Raw genomic sequence first — 15,312 nt, forward strand, 5'->3', positions numbered from 1 at the left:
TTTTTTTTTTTTTTTTTTTTTTCCCCTATTGAGAGAGAGACAATTCATATGGAAAAAGGGCGAAGATAAAAAGAAAGAAGGAAAAGGGAGGGTGGGAGGTAGCGAGGGAGGGAGTAGGAATATCCTGAAGAGGGTGGTGAGAGGGGTTTTGAAGAATTCTTATTAACATCGTCGATAGAAACGGTACTTCGTCGCTTGGTTATCATCGGGATCGTTATCGACTGTTATATCTATCTTATCCTTGTGTGTGAACTCGTATAACGCTAACGTATTTTACTTTATTACCGTAATTATAAGGTATAATATATAAAATAGGATGGTAAAATAATCTAAGTAATATTAGAAAATTACAACGCGACTTGGGTAGCAAGTTTTAAACGAGTTTTTATTCTATTCTACTATCTATGTTGTGTGTGGAAAATATTCTTGTTGAATTTCTAAAGAATTTCATGAGAGATAGATAGAATAAGAGGGAGAGAGAGAGGGAGAGAGAGGGGGAGGGAGGCAGAAAGAGAGAAAGATTCTTTCGATTGGTTAGGGACGACGACGAGGATCGAGGACGAGTATCGGCGTTACGCTCGATTTAAGCTTGCTCACCGGAAGTCTATAAAAAGCGCGCGTCTCGCCAAACTCTCGAACGTTACGACGCGGAACGGTATTTTGTTCGAGGCGTTGAGCCCACCCTACACGTAGAATAGATTGAACAATGCCAACCAGTTTCATCTTCGTTTTTGATCCTCTGATATATATATTGGTATAGAGATTGGATAAGATTGGTATATATAAAAATAAATAAATATTACATAAATACAATTATTTTTGATAACTCGTTTTAATTCGTATAACTGTTTCAATCTAAAACGTTAAATTATACTATTTAATTTATATTTTTAATCGGAATTTTCTAATTCACTTCGACAGAAAATATTGCAATTTGATGTTTATATTAATGAAAGTTTTTTTTACAAGGAATTAATTATTCGATGGAGTCACAAGAGAATTTAATTCTATTTCGATTGAAATCATTTCTAATTGTATTGAATTGAAAATTATTGAAATTCTTTGTCGATTTAATCGAAAGCTTAAAAATAATTTCGATGAAAATAACTCGCGAGAGAATAAGAGATTGAAGAAATAAAATGAAAAATAATGAAGAAAGATGAAAGCGCGCGTGTTACGTTACAAACGTGATCGAACGACGACGATGACGACGACACTCGCGATATTTTCGCATCAACGAGAAGAAGAAAGCGGGTTGAACGCGGCCCGAATGCGGCCCAAATGCGGCCCGAATGCGGGCAAACGTGGGGCAAATGTTCGCGCGCGATCACGTGCACCCGATAACCAGCGTGTCTGCCTCGGACGATGCTTGTTCCACCCGTGTTGTCTACACACAACACACAACACAACACAACACAACACACAAAACAGCACAACGTCTCTCGCAGTAAACCGCCGAACGATTATCGACGTTCGACAATCGAAGGATTTATCGTTTCGTTTTCGAAGCGCAACTTGGCTTCGAATTCACTCCGTGAAACCACGACTTTTCTTTCTCTCTCTTTCTATTTATTTCTCTTGGTCTCTCTTCGAATGTTGAAAAAGGTGAGGCTAGTTGCTAAAGAACTACGAGAGGATATCGTTGCAATTGTATAGAAACTAAGCGTAAAATGGTATTATCCGTGTAAGGATAGATTTTTCTTCATGGGTTAGTAACCGTTGTTAGAAAAATATACTCGATCGAGGACGCCGATACTAATGTTAGTTGATCCGAGTCACGTTTAAAAGTAGATGTTTTATTCTTTAAAATGATTCCCAACTTAGGTATGTGTTTTAGTTTTAGAATTCTAAAGAAACTTCGTAGAATAGATAGATAGATCATTGTTTAGCTTGATTATTCTTCTAATTAATTCTAACCGAAGACTTTTATGTATATATATATATAATTACTAATTATAATTAATTCTTATGTATTTTAATCATATTATCGAAGGTATCTATCAATGTGAATCTTACTCGAGTACCTACGCGTAAGTTAAAATATATATACATATATATATATGTATATGTTCAATTAATTTATCTTTTCATCGATCTCTCTTCTTTCTTTCTCATTGTTTCTTATTACACGAAAAAAAAAAAAAAGAAAAAACAGAAAAAAAATGAGAGAAGCTTGGCATCTTCTGTTATTCTTGGAACACTAGAGAACCCGCGCGAATTCCAAGCTCTTCGGCTTGGCATTTCTCGATAATTAGGTGAATCCAGGTATCGCGTCGTAACGACCCTTCCTTCTGTGTCTCCCTCCACTTTTCGTTCCTTCTTTCGATGGCATCGTCCCTTTTGCCGCGGTTATCGGGCGCGATAAGTTTTAAGAAGAACCTGAACGAGTTGGATCCGTTGCAAGGGAGGAATGCCAGGCACCAAACTCACAGATAGAAATGTTTCAACTCTTCACTAAAAAGAATGCTTTTAAGTTTTCTCGAGACATTGTACGAACGATTAACCTTCGCTGCTCTTTTCTCCAAATTGCGACCCCTTTTTTTATTTCCATTCTAATCTATACCCATATATACTTGTTTCTTTTCTTTTTTTTTTATTATTATTATTCAACATTGGAATGTTATTCTATGTAAAATCAAAATTATCCCTACGATTACTCAAATAGTGTTTTAAAGTGACAATCAATTATGTCGACGATGGGAAAGACCTTTTTTGTTGTATTTTTACTTCCAATCTCTATCATTCAAATAAATATTTGAATAAGAGGAATGATATTAAACAATAATTGTTTTAACAATTAAACACGATTAATAGATTATAATAATAATAATAATTTGTAGAACATTCTCTTTACTTGTATAATTACTTTCAATAAATTAATGTTGAATATTATTGAAATAAATATTTGTCTTGATTTGTTATCAAGAATAACGGTATATATATTTAGATTTGTAATATTAAGTCAATTAACTTATAAACTATTGTTATTGTATAATTTGAAATAAATGTCACAAAGATTTAAACTTACTGTCAATTCGAAGAAACGTTTTTCACGCGTAGGAAGCGTCCTCGTTCAATGTTCGAATGTACACGCGTCGTCATCACGATTGACCACCACCACGTTGACTTTGATTATTCCAATGCGATATTTATCGTATTCGCGTTCGTATTGTTTCGTGACAATTCTTCTCACCTCCGTAAAAAATTTCTCGATAAGTTCGAGCAAAGATTATTCGAGTTAACTTTAAACTAGCGTAGATCTAAGCACGCTTCTTCACTTCGTGTTATTATTATAATCGAACGTTCGATCGTTCCGAGTGTATTATTGGCTCTTTAAAATCAATCGAAATAATATCCCTTACTTTTCTTAGGCACTTGATAAATATAATCAAAAACTATTCATTTTCTAAATGACAACCATCACTCTGCGTTACTAACGAAAGCGATATCAAATAGAAAAATTGAATAAAAAGACAAAATGATGTATATATATATATATCGATTGACGAAATGATTATTTATACGTTTGTCTATTATCAAAAATAGATATAGATAATAATAATAATAATAATAATAATAATAATAACAACAACAACAACAACAAAACAACAACACTCGCGTCGTTCACCATCACACCTTATACACTATCTCATTATATCCGTAAAATATGAATGAAAAGTGACAAATACGACGTAGAAGGGAGTTTGGTGAGCCAATGTTGAACGATAAGTAAAACAACGACGACGTTAAACACTGATGCATTCGTTCGATGAGAATAGAAGGAAAAAAAAAAAGTAAAAAAAARAAAAAAAAAAAAAAGGAGTAATCAATTCTTCTTTCTTCCTTGTAATATTCTTCTTTGTAACTTGAAACGATCACACGCTAATAAACGTAGATCGGTAAGATCCTTGTGTTCTCTTTGTAAATATTAAATAAGGATAGACGTGTGGAGTAGTAATCACTATGAATATGACAACAACGACGTAGACGACGAGAACGACGACGACGATGGAGGTTGTAACGGGTTTCTGTGAGACCGAGCTGGCGTTCCAGAACAATTAACCCCAAAGTCTAATCGATTTAATTAGGCGTCAGCTGTAGTAGTCTCCTTCCGATCGATCCTGCCGCCCTCCTCGTGTCCGTCGGGTCCCGTGTTCTCCTCCTCCTCTTCCACCCCGTCATCGAGTCGATCCCCCAGTTGATATCCTGATCGACGAGTCGACGTCCTTCTCCAAGACGAAAATAAACCGCGAGGGAAGAAACGCAACACAACCGGTCGCGCGATCCACCGAAACTCTCTCTCGTCGAGGAGAGTCAACGATTACTATGACGATGACGATGACGATGACGATGACCACGACGAGAGACAACGACTTTCCGATTCCGGAAGAAAGAGCCGTGACACGACACTTCACTGTGATATATATATATATATATATATGTATGTATGCGCGTGTATTCGTATTTATTATTTACGTCCTTAATAACAATCCTTTGATCGATTGATCGATATATTATTATTCTTTTCCAGTTTTTAAATATACATATTATTATAACAACTGAAAATAATAAGAATAACAAACAAATAAGGACGTCTCCGGCACGTGTTCACTGGCCCGTACTTTTTCCGCTCGATGTTGTTTTTAGAGAGGATCCGTTTCGCGTGTGTACAAGTACAAAAAAAAAATAGAAAGAGAGAGAGAGAGAGAGAGAGAGAGTGAGTGAGAGAGTGAGAGACGGGGTGGGGGGAGGCAAGGAGGTTATGGAAAGGGAATAATAAAAAGAGAGAGATGGAAAGACTGTCAGATGAGAGTAAGGAAGTGAGAAAATATCAGCAACCCCATCATCTTCATTGCACGACCTTCCTCTCTAGGTCGTTAGAAGAATTTAGCAGCAACAGCAACAGCAACGGTAGCACCGGCACTATATACAGTCAATAGAAGACGATAGACTGACTGTCTGTCTGTCTGTCTGTCTGGATGTTGCTGAAGACGACGACACGCGTTCACCAAAGTTGAGAGGAGCGCGCGCGCGTGCGCGCGCTGCCGATCGCGAAGCGTGTGCACGAGAGGAACGGTAACGGTTTACGAGTCGTCCTCGCGTTTTTTCGCGCCTGCGCGAGCCGATTCTCGCTCGCGATTTTTGGCGTCTTCGGGGATAATAAGAATAAGAAGATGACGAAGAGGAAGAAGAAGAAGAAGAAGAAGAAGTGTGGTGTTAATAAATGAAGATAAAGAAGGATAAGTAGGAAATGAAAAGAAGAAGAAGAAGAAGAAGAAGAAGATGATGACGATTATGATGACGAATGGTGACGATGACGATGATGAATAAATTCCAGTTCTTGGGTTCTTTTAAAACTTGAAAAAGAACGCGTGCCCTCGCGAAAATCGGTACGACACGTTCTCTCTCTCTTGGGAGACGCGAACCGGCGCGAACGGCCACGAACGATGACAATGATAATGATATAACAATAGCCGTGCGTTCTCCGCTGGTTCAGATCTTACACTGAAGACCAAGGTACACATACACATGTGTGTCGGCCTGGGCCGGCAGGTAGAAGAAGGAGGTAGAGGCCGAGCGCGGTAGGAGGAGGACAAGAAGAAGAAGGAGGAGGAGGAGGAAGAGGAGGAGGAAGAGGAGGAGGAGGAGGAGGAGTGGAGTGTGGCTAAGGAAAGAGGGGAGATACACCACGCTCTTGTGCACCGGCCGCGCGCCTACATTCATGTCACACACACGTATACTATTACCCTCTCTCTTTCTCTTTCTCTCTCTCTCTCTCTCTCTCTTTTGCTTGCTTACTTACTTACTTACTTACTTACTCACTCGCTCGCTTGATCGTTCGCTCACTCACTCACTCACTCACTCACTACTCGATCTACCTTTTTCCATCGGTGTATTTCACGATCGCGTGGAATCGAGAATGTATGTGTATATTCTTGGCATGCATGTGAGTAAACCTCTAACTTTATCCTACTCTTTCCTACTAACGACTACATATATCTCCCTCTTTCTCTCGGAGCACGTGTGAGAGGGCTCGTGTGCCTACACGCGAGAAGACAACGCACGCACACGAACGCTCACCAACCTCCTCCTCCTCCTCCTCCGCCTCCTCTCTAACCGACGACTACTCCATCCATAGAGACGCCAGGTACATATTCAGCATCGGACGAACAACATCGCCTTGCCCCGCCTCGGCAGGGAGCGCGAGCGCGCGAGCTTACATACGATACGATACGGCCACAAGGCAGAGCCAGGTAGCGCACAAAACTGAAGGGATCTTTCAGGAGGTATAGGTATATCTCTTTGTGGGTATACGTGCATGTATCTGTGTGTTATAGTCGCGAAGAAGAAGGAGTGGACGAATGGTGGGGAGGAACAAGGAGAAAGAAAGAAAGAAAGAAAGAGAGATAGATAGAGATAGAGAGAGAGAGAGAGAGAGAGAGTGAGATGCTTTGCTGCTGCACTGAAGAAGCTGTGAGAGAGGAGAGGAGACAAGGGAGATGGAAAAAGAAAGGTTGTTGAGACTAGCCACTGGCGAAGCGAGATAGCAAATGAAAGAAAGAGAGAAAGAGCTTAAAGTCCTGGTAGAGGGGTATCCATTGCTGCTGCTGCTGCTGCTGCTGTTGCTGCTGCTGCTGTTGCTGCTGCTGCCGATGCCGATGCTGATGCTGTGGCTGCTACTCATGGTGGTGCTTCTGCTGCCGTTGCTGTTTAAGCCGCGAGTACGCACGCTTTAAGGCGGTCGCGCTAGTATTATCTCTGTTCCTCCTTCCTTTCCCTCCTCCCTTTTCCGCCAACCCCCTTTGCCCCGTCCTCTTTCTCATACCCTTACAGACTCCTGTCCATCGCGTAGCTCCAAACCTTCTTCTTCTTCTTGTTCTTCTTCCTCATCCTTGTTTTCTTCCTTCAGGCATGAGAGAGAGCAAGAACGAACCGATCGCTCCCGAGCTGTGTTCATTCAGTTCGTGTCTCATGATAGGTAGGTAGGTAGGTAGGTAGGAAGGTAGGTAGGTAGGTACCTGTGATCTTGTTCAGCTTTATTCGGAATCGACTTCCTGAAAATCGATCTTTTCTTGACACACCGACATTGTCTTTTCGTATTTCATTGTTCATCATTGAACAATCGTTTTGTCGGTACCGTTATTTTTCATAGATAATTTATATACGAACGTATCCTATATACATATATATTAATATAATATATCGCGGATAAATGTAATATAATACGTATGAATTTTCGATAATATATCATTTGTTAATTTAAAATGAGTAAATATAATAAATGAGGTCGAGATAAGTAGTTCGTCGTGTGTTTCGTGTTCGTACACGTGTAATATGAAATCTATTCTAAATCGTATCCGCGATCGTGACCGTTCGATCTAACTTTCTTCACGCTCATCTACATCCTTTAATAATTACTAATTGCAGAGACTCACGCTTCTACGAACGACGAACGATCAATGAGAATCGCTGCCACCGGCAATTAATATATTAAGCTTTATATGTATGTAGCTCGTGTTCCTTTCGCTTGCTGCCTGCCTGCCTGCCTGCCTGCCTGCCTATCGTCGCGATTACACGGTATATACGGCGTCGTAAATAAAGTCCACTCGAATAGCGCTCGTCTTTCGAGAAATGTCTTCTTTCTATAATGGCCGACGCCGAGGGATTATAAATTTTGTTCGCTCGATCGGAGCTTCGAAGAAACTCAATGCGTTGATGCGTCTGACGCGCGAGATTTTTTACTCCTTTTAAATCCTAATTCTTTCAAACATTGTAACACACATTCTATTATAAATGTGAACGAGGAATTATTGTTTTATATAGAATCATCGAAAAATATTTAAATAAATATGCGAAAATATATCTATTTCGAGTATACATATAATAAAGAATATAACTTTCATTTTTATTTTTCTTCTTAAATTTTAAATATTTAAAGACTATACGAATATAATATTATCGTTACATAAAACGCGAATTATCCAACATCGCAAAGGGGCTTTATTGCACAACTGTATTTGCCTGTCTCGATCGTGCCAAAGTGATTTGTTTGTACGCAATTTAGAACATCTGCGTGTATGGCCTTCCTTCGGTGGACTGATTCGTAATTATATATATCGAAGATAATAAGAATACGTCGCAAGTAACACGACGACGCACTAGGAAAATTGCTAAAAAATTATATTCATTATCTATCTCTTTTTCTTTTTTCCTCTTTTACTTTTTTAAATTAAAAGGAGATTTCTTTTTCAAAATATTAACAATGAAAATAATACAAATAAAAATTTAAATAATACCAATTGTCTGTGAAAATAATAAGGCAAAATGAAACAAATTTCGCGAAAACGAGAGAGAAAGAGAGAAAGGAAAATAATAAATAAATAAATATATATATATACATTTAAAAAAAAGAAACGGAATGTGTTTGATTTATAGTGTCTCCTCCTTCATCTCCACCAACGTCCTCGCGAACGAGTAATCGGTTGCGCCAAGCAGCGTTCCAATTTTGACTTCCACCAGAACGCATAATGAATCGATATGCAAATTCGAGAATAGGGATCATAACTCATTCCTGTGCTATCGCCGTTCTCGCGCGAGCTCGATCGAGAGGAGAGAAGAGAAGAGAAGAGAAAAGAAGAGAAGAGAAGAGAAGAGGAGTAGAATTCGCTGTTTATGCGAAGAGTCTTGTACGTAGGTACATGCGTCGTTACCAAGACGACAAAGACTACGACGTAAGACGACGCCTTGCAACTTGGCAGACCAACCTGACCGAAACCGAAGATAAGAATACCGAACGAAGGGAACTCGAACGAAAAGGACCGAAGATTGCGTTGCAATTACAAGTGCACGAGAGAAGAGAATTCATACACAGATACACATATAAACACGCAACACACGCATATTAACTTCCTCGTGCGTGTAACTTATAAGAAAACTTTATTTTTTTTCTCCTTGCACGAGATTAAAAAATACAAAGTATAAACGCGTGTGTGTGAGAGAGAGAGAGAGAGAGAGAGAGATGGAAAAAAGACGGATCAAAGTGACATGAAATATGCGAGTCTCGTTCGCATAAAAGTACCGGCCCACCGTCGTCCCTGTTAAACGTCGAGTCTCGTTCGCGTGCGAAGCCCACTCGTGGACGACTTTCTTGACGGAGGAGAGCGTTCGTTGTTGTTGTTGTTGTTTGTGCATCAAGGATTTCAAATGTCGGTTTTGCACGTTCGTCTCGAAAACAGAGTATGCACCTCTAAGATACTTTTTTTATATCGCGAGGAAAAAAGTGATGGAATTATATTTGATTATTGGGACAGGACGATACAATTTTGTGAACTTGTTGTCTTGAACCAATTTTGAACGTATTTTATAGTGTCGCAATTATAACGAGTCTCGAATATGATTTATTATATAATAAGAAAGATTAATAATCGTTTGATATCGGTAATATAGATGAAACGAATTTAACCCTTGATTTCAAAGTAAAAATCATTTTGTTTTAAACGAAAAAAAGAAAATAAAAGAAAATAAAATAAAAGAGGATTGGTATTCTCAGGTGGACTCTCGAGTGTGTTTCGCAGATCGTTCTTCGTGCAAAGGCAGTAGCTCATTGAGGATCGTGCAGGTGGGAAGGACTGAGAACTACCGTGTAAGTGCGTATCGAGGGTACGAACCCGTATATCTTTCGAGCGTGCGAGACGACATACGCAGAGGAAGAGGTGGCACTGCACGTTTGCTACTCGAAGGACAACTATTCAAGATCCAACGCACGATCTCGAAGAAAGAAAGAGGGAGAAAGAGATAGATAGATAGAGAGAGAAAGAGAGTTGGATCGTTCGGGGGCGGATTTATCGCGTGCCACTTGGACATTAACGGTCCAAAGTGTCAAGGGCAACTGAGCCTGTTACGCTGAGGATGCTCCACGTTCTATCAGACTTCACGTATACACAAGAGAGTTCGGGGAAGATGAGAAGGAAGAGAAGGAAGGGGGAAGAGGAGGAGTGAAGAGAGGACCGTTCGATGTTAAGAGAAAGCAAAAGCAAGAGAGAGAGAGAGAGAGAGAGAGAGAGAGATAGTTAGAGTGAGATAGAAGTGGGCAGTCAGGTAGAAAGAGCCAGAGACAAGACTATAGGATGGACCAGGCAAAGGCGAATGGAGTCGAAAGAAGGATAGAGAGAGATAGGCGCGAAAGGGTTCTCGTTCGAAAAGCACACCATCCGTGTCCATCGAGTGTAGATACGCCAGTGTCGACCGCATCGATAATTCGATAAAGTGTCCTCGCATTACCCTATTGATTGCTCTATTGTCCACGCGACGCTTTCGAGAAGACGACGACGACGACGACGACGATGACGACGACAAGGACGCTTTCTCGACCCTTGCTCGCCTCATTCCACGCTTTACTTCCTGTTCCTTCGTCTAACGAGACACCGAGCGATTTGCTTCGACGCGTTCGACGGGAACTCTACGATCGCAAAACCCTCTCACTCTCTCACTCTCTCTTTCTCTCACTCTCTCTCTCTCTCTGTCTCTCTCATTTTCTTTTTCTACCTTACTCTATACCTCTCACTTACTCACTTACACAACAGCAGGAGCAATAGCAACAGCAGCAGATGAACGCGCGCACACACACACACACAGAAAGACGCAGACACACAGAGAGTCTCTCGCTCTCAGTTGAGACTCACGACCGATCGATCCTATGATTTATGGCGAAAGTTCTTCGGTCGAAGCCGTAACTCGTCGTTGCTCGATCGTTAGTTAATGCCTGTGTGTAGTATCCTCTTGAAACGTTTTTTACATTAACTCACAATACGAATCGGAACGCGAGGTGGATCCTCTCTCTCTTTCTCTTTATCTTTCTTGTCGTCTCGTTCCTATACGACATTGAAAGCTTTACCATTCGATTTAACACTTTTACATTATAAGAGTTGATATTCATTTATATTTATAATAAATTTATGATAACACATCTATGATAATATATGTGGAATAATTTTATATGATATAGCATAATATTATTTGTGTGTGTGTGTGAATAATTTAATTAAAAGACGAATGAATAATTAAGCGTTGCTATATATACATATATATATATATATGTATGTGTATATCTTTATTATACATGTTATTTTAAAATTTAGCAACACGTGTCGAACCTATCGAACCTGTGCAATACCACCAATCGTCGAATAATAAAATAGTAAAAGAGAAAACGGGATTGGAGATCACGCGACCGCAACTTGAATTCACGTTCGCGTTAATCAAGATCGCGCCAAAGTTCAATTAACGCGAGCAATTACTCGCGCCTTCCTCTCCCCCCCTTCCCCCTCTTTCCCCCGTCCCCATACCCTTACCCCCCTTTTCAATGGATTTACTACGTTCCGTGAGCAAAGCTCGATATCTTCTTGGGGATTTCTTCTCGGTTCGATCGTGAAAGAAAGAGACAGAGAGAAAGAGAGAGAGATACAGATAGAGACAGAAAGAGACAGAGAGAGAGAGAGAGAGAGAGAGAGATGAGACGAGAAAAGAGATGGTCGGATGAACATCGGCCTCCTAATCTTCATATATCAACGACGCGCGAGCACGCGGACGGATCTCTCGTGAAATCGACGATCGATTATACCGAAGGAGGGCCTTGAAAGTGGAAGAGGTGGAAAGGAATGGTGAAGGAAGAAAGGAGCGTGTGTAGAGAAAGAAAAAGAGAAAGAGAGAGAGAGAGAATGAGATAGCCTTCGCTGCATGCCTGAATCCTAATTGAATCGTCAGGATGCTCTCGACTACCGGAGCCCTTCTTGGGATACCGACTGCTGACATCAAGAATGTGACAGACGATCGGGCGTCTGTCCTCTTCTCTATCTCTCTCTCTCTCTCTCTCTTTATCTTTTTTTTTTCTTCTATCTTTCTTTTTGCATCGGTCCCTTTCTCTCTATCCTTTTGCCTCCTGAGAAGATACACGATTTACGAAAAGCTATCTAGCCAGCCGAAATCAATCACCGGATCGAAGAAGCCACGGACAAACGATAGAAAAGTGAATCGAACCCCATACGAACGACGTAATAATTTAAAGGACGTGTCGGACGTAGAGAACAAGATAGAAAGAGAAAAAGAGGGAGAGAGAGAGAGAGAGAGAGAGATGAGACTGTTTTGTTGCTTCTTCGTTGACATAATACGAAGTCAGCTTTGCCATTCGAAGCGAATAATCGTTGGATAATAAGTAGATAAAAGCGTTGGATTTATGCCGAGCGAGCTTGAATGAATTATTCAGTGTCAGTGGATTATTAACGAATCATAAATTATTTTTATATAAGATATATATTATTTGTCGATAATTGTAATATAGGAATTATTTTTGAATGATTTCTATTGTATACAACAACGGGTTCGATCTCTTTTAATGTAAACCGAATAGGTAATTATAATATTTAAAAAAAAAAAAATAAAAAGAAACACAAGTTATGTTTAGTTAGAAAATAGAATCGAAGATACAAAGAAAAGATATAGGTTCGAGATTATTTTAGTCTCGAGTGTGAACTTTGTTACTCGAACAAGAAGAACTTTGTGACGTTGGGAGAGTTTGTAATCCAAAGAGAAGAGAAGAGAAGAGAAGAGAAGAGAAGCTGCGATAACCATAAATTGCATAACCCTCCCCTCCCCTCCCCCCCTCCCAGTTACTCTGACCTATACCGACAAATTTCAATAGAATTGTTTAATGAGACGTGAGCTTGAACCGCAACGACGGCCCCAGGAAAGACCACTTTGTCGTAGGTAAGCGCAGTGTACACGTTAGAGATACGTGTTACCTGCATCGTTTAGCTTAACTTAACTGAATCAAATTAGTAACTAAAGCAGTTTAGATCGTATCGTTGACATGGTGTGAGTCCATGAAACGCTTTTCAATATACTTCACAGTCAGATCAGTGAGCCGTGCTGGACACATAATCCCCTGTCAAGGTTGACTCTCTCGTACTATTGAAACTTTCTCGTATGCGAAGTTAAACGGAGAAAAAGATATCTTTGTTGTTTTATATAAAATCCAATTTTTTTTTTTATCGATCTCTCGAAATCACGCGACAAAGGAATCGTCGAATTGTTTTGCGATGGATATTTGGAAATTGAGAAAAAAAAAAGGAAAAAAATAGAGAAAATTTGTCCTAGATCAAAAACAATCGAAATCTTCCCTTCCTTCTTCCCCCCCCCCACCATTTTCTCTCTCTCCCTCTCTCTTTCTCTAATTGTTTTTTGTTTCCCTTATTTCGGTCACTTTTTATACAGTTATACGAAGCAAAGCGGATAAACGACGTGCGTAGCATCTTAAAACCGTGAGCTCGGACCGTAGTGCTGCCTTCGGAGATACCGTGGGCGGGGCACGACGTGCCATTCTATTTCAGCTCGGCTTTCATTCATAACTCGGCTTTTTAATAGCTTGCCGCAGCGCCTCTGGCGATGGTCTTCTGGGTTAGAGGTTTCGACTCCCAACTTTTCTTTCTCTACCCTTCTTCACTTCTTTTCAACATTGACCTCAAAGATGCACACATTCTTTGAAAATTTCCATAATATATTGTAATAGAAAATTAAAACAACAACACGTATGGATATAAGAAAAAAAAAAGAAATTTAAAAAAAGAAATTTTTCGTTCCATTCGGTAACATCGATATTTATACATGTATTTCATTTCTAGAAAATATAATAATGTCGCATAGATGATATTCCTAGTAAGATACGATAGTATAAGATCTATTGAATATTTCAAGAAAGTATATCATCTTTGCCTAGAAAAGATACCTCTAAACCAAGATTCTTTATATCTTTCTCACTCTTTCTTTCTAATATATCCCATAGAATATGTAGACGTTGGTATCGTATATTTCGGATAAAATCGTTTCGTCATATTCTGTCGTCTCGGAGCAAAGGAAGAAGAGTCATACGCGTTATGGAAGAAGGATAGGGAAAAAATCGAAAAAAAGGAGATGTAAAAATCGTCTAACTCAGAGATAAATTTGCGATTATCGATCGATGACGATCCGTAATCTTCGCAAGATTCTTCTCATGCTACGCTCGCGACCGGTATTATATCGAGAGGTAGATATATACCGGTATTCGTTCGATTTAATAACTAGCTTTTCTCCTTGCTCCGTCACAACCACCATCACCACCACCACCACCCTCTCTCTCTCTCTCTCTCTCTTTCATCATTCCCTGTTCTCCGTTCTATCTTCCACCACTTCTTAATTAACAGCGTACAACACCGGTCGTTTCCTACATAGAGAAACTCGTTACATTCATTACCTTTTTTCCACAATTTTCGCGCAAATTCATTACAGCAAGAAGTTCGATCATTCTCATCGTCGCAATTAAAAACTCGTGCGCATGGCTGCCAAAGAGATATATATCAATTTTTTAAACATTTTCTTTTCTTACAATATACTTTTACATACGTCGTTGTTACACATATTACGTAGAATATAATTAGAAATTATTTGTGTGGATATTTTATTCACTGTAATGGAAAAAAATATTTCTATTCAGATAAGAGAGGAATCGGCCAAACGTTTTTATTAAATCCCGAACAAATTCGTATTTCAAAATGAGACGACTTTACGAATATCAATATAAAGTTTCTTAAGAATAAATTACATATAGAAGAAAAAATTGCATTTAATTTGGAATCATTCTCGACAGGAGGGGGGGGGGAGGGGTTTTGTCCTGGCGCGAAAGAAACGAACGATATTCCGTCGAATATGAAAAAAAGAATCGCAGAGTTTCATCTTCTCCCCTTCCCTCCCCCCTCCCTTCCTCTCGATTTCATCCTAAGACTTGGGCTTCTTCGCGCGACTTCTTCGAGGTAAGCGTTCCCTTCGTAAGCCGATTAATCCTATCGGCCGTATCTCGCGCTGCGTAAAACTCGCGACACGGAAATCCTTGACGCGTGTGTACGTCGTACAGGTACGAGAAAAAGATTCGAGAAGAAAAGAGAAAAGAAGAGGAGGCCTTTTGGAGTCCTTACATCGTCCTTAGGTACGATCCTCTTATTTTCTCTCTCTTTCTCATCTTCAAAAGGATGGGGGAATACCATGCTTATGGGAGAATAAACTGAACAAAAGCGTTGAAGGAGGAGAAAATGTGAGGAAAGAAAGAAAGAAAGAAAGAGATAGGATGAAGAGATGGTGAAGGAGGAGGAGGAGGAGGAGGAGGAGGAGGAGGAGGAGGAGGAGGAAGAGAAGACGAGGGCGATGCCACAAGGCTTATAAATAGACACGCGGATAATCACTCAGGATTTATGGTAACCACGGATTATCAAGTTGTACAACGGGGTA

The 15,312-nt window shown here is 39.7% G+C and overlaps 1 protein-coding gene across 2 annotated transcripts in view; it reads right to left on the bottom strand.

Annotated features, from left to right (window-relative positions):
• LOC106793760 (transcription factor SOX-5) overlaps positions 1 to 15,312 on the bottom strand; it is a 200,436-nt gene that overhangs the window by 175,201 nt on the left and 9,923 nt on the right. The window contains exon 1 of one of the 2 annotated variants that reach the window (XM_014760949.1): positions 3,029 to 3,441. The exons of the other annotated variant lie outside the window; for it this stretch is intronic. The gene's annotated coding sequence lies outside the window, so the exon portion shown is untranslated. Of the gene's footprint in view, positions 1 to 3,028; positions 3,442 to 15,312 lie in introns of those variants that run through there. 2 annotated transcript variants of the gene reach the window in all.

The sequence above is a fragment of the Polistes canadensis genome, unplaced genomic scaffold (genome assembly GCF_001313835.1).
Source record: "Polistes canadensis isolate GaletaPanama2010 unplaced genomic scaffold, ASM131383v1 scaffold_18, whole genome shotgun sequence".
NCBI lineage: Eukaryota > Metazoa > Arthropoda > Insecta > Hymenoptera > Vespidae > Polistes > Polistes canadensis.